The sequence below is a fragment of the Dipodomys spectabilis genome, unplaced genomic scaffold, assembly GCF_019054845.1.
Source record: "Dipodomys spectabilis isolate Male_0828 unplaced genomic scaffold, ASM1905484v1 ptg000175l, whole genome shotgun sequence".
Lineage (NCBI taxonomy): Eukaryota > Metazoa > Chordata > Mammalia > Rodentia > Heteromyidae > Dipodomys > Dipodomys spectabilis.
In genome coordinates this window covers 15,889,525-15,892,137 of record NW_024870852.1, presented here as the reverse complement: position 1 = coordinate 15,892,137, position 2,613 = coordinate 15,889,525, and positions in this window count along the sequence as shown.

Genomic DNA, 2,613 nt, shown 5'->3' with positions numbered 1-2,613 from the left:
AACACAGATCTTAAAGTAGAAGGTGTAGCTCAAGTGGTAAAGTACAATTGGCTAGCTAGCATAAGGCCCTGAGTTAAATTCCCAGTGACACAATAAAAAGACACAGAGACACACACACACACAGAAAGACATAGAGAGATCTTCACAGATGAATCCAAGTGGATTCAATCTCTTAAGACTGTTTACTTCTACCTTAGGCTATTTCTAGGTTTAAGGCTGCCTGAACAAGCTTTACATGAAAAGTGGCTGCAACTGTTGTACAACTGGCGAGGAGACCACCTCTACTCTGAGGTGGGAGGGCTACCCTATACTCCCAACTCTTTTGGTGGTAGGACCTGGGTTTTAAAGCAAATGGGCACAGCCACGGGGAGGGCAGCCAATGGGCGTCTTTCTAGGAGATTCCTGGGCACTCACAGCTATTTTCCTTCCAGTCCTTCCCATTTCTCCTCAGAAGGTGAGTTGAACTGGAATAGCATAGAATGCTGTCAAAATGGATTCGTGTGTTTGAAGTGCCATGTGGATGTTTCTGGTTTGGTTTGAGTTGTGGTAGATTCTTCCACTGGCCCTGTTTGTATCCAGCCAGTTTCTTGTCTCTGATACTTCAGGCCAATCTTATATGGCAGAGCATTAAAAGAGTGCTATGAGCTCTTGAGCTCCCAGACAAACAAAATGTAAAGTGGAACTTTCCTCCACCTATACTTTGGGTGGTACAGATGCCTGCATTCCCATCCTGCTCCCACCGAAGACCAAGGCAAACAGATTGTCCTTTGAGTCTCCAAAGTTCTTTTTTTTTCTTGTAATGCCAAATGCAATATTTTTTTGAAAAGACTACACCAGAAGTTTCCCAGCTGAGAAAACAGGCTTGTGAAAAATGGTTTCAGAAAATGTAATAAACCATGCAAAAGTTGTTCAGGGTGTGTTGGAAATGAACATCTGGATATGAGCTGCTAAATTACCTCCTTCTCCCCTCCTCCTTTTTCTCACAGCTGTTTGAAAGAGTCCTGAGGGCAGGGAAACAGGTCAATGGACCAAATTGTACCTTTCTCCCCTTTCCAATCCTTTTTTGCACCTATGCAACGAATCTAGCTCACATGTGTGTTTAATAAGTGGGCAAAAATATAAGAAAAAAATTATCTCAATTCCTGTTGACTTTCTGTAGCAACACCAAAGGAAAATAAACTCCGGATTTTAAAATTTCTCAAACAAAACTTATGGTTCCAATAAGATGTTGCTTTAAAGTTAAAAAATTTTTTTATATCAAGAACTGAACAAACCACTCATTTCTCTTTATTTCTTAAGAATGAAGGATTATTACGTCACACTTTCCCCAAAGTGAAGAAAAACCAGTTCCCAAGGCTTTGCCTTTTAACTTCTAATTGAGAAACATGAGTGGCTCTGTATGTTCTTATTGAATTCTCATTGCATCTGTTTATTACCAACCCCATCCACAGGCTCCACCATCACACACTTCTAAGAAAGCATACGCTAGTTAAGTTTGCTGGAAAAGAACAATTTGACATTTAATAGATTTTTGTGAGATTATCAGTGTCTACAACTAATTCAGCAAATACAAAATAATGACCTCATATCAGAAGACCATGTAGGCAAGACTTCGGGGAGACATGATAGATAGGCTCTTTCACATAAAAAGAAGCTTTTGTTCCAAGCCTGTGTCCCTCCACTAGCCTCTTAAGCCTCCTAGGAGAGGAAATGTTACTCATCCCGGGGTTCTGGCTCTGCAAGACCATCAGTACATGTCACATGCTAACTTAATGGATGAATGACTGCCTGCATGACTGAATGCAATTCTTGGCTTAGATTTTCCAATAACTGGAAAAGCTCCTCTATGAAGAAAGGGGTAAATGGTAAATCCTTGCAAAGGAAGTTTAACAAGTGCAAAGAGGATATTTCTTGGATTAGACTAGTCCAAGGCTCTCCCTATGTTTAGATTCCTCATGCTAACCGGTTCAAGAAGAACTCATTTCCGTAAGCCAGAATTAGATCTCAACAATCCTTCATCCTCATGCTCTTCTCTCCATGATATTCTTACAAATATATTTTTCACTAGTACCAAGGTACAAAGCCTTTGACCTTGACTGCTACCAAAAAGGTCCATTTTTCTAATCCATTCAACTCTTTCTTGCTGGTTTTATTTCATTCTATTGAGCTCTTAACCTATGTCAGGCATTACGTGTAGCACCAGAAACATAGTTTAATACTATTCAAGTGCAAGGTAGAAAGGAAATTACATACTCAGGATAGCCAAGTAGACTTTTTTGGAGGAGCAATATTTAAGGTAAACCATGAAACAAGATCTTGGAAAACACCAATAGAAAGAATATTTCAGGCCTGGGAAGGTGGCTCAGTGGTAGAGCGCTTGCCTTGCATGCCTGAGGCCCTGGGTTCGATTCCTCAGCACCACATAAGCAAAAAAGAAAAAAGCCGGAAGTGGCGCTGTGGCTCAAGTGGTAGAGCGCTAGCCTTGAGCTGAAGAGCTGAGGGACAGCGCCCAGGCCCAGAGTTCAGTCCCCACAACCAGACCCCCCCCAAAAAAGAATATTTCAATATGAAAGAAAATTATGGACAATATCAATGCATCGAAACCATATGAAA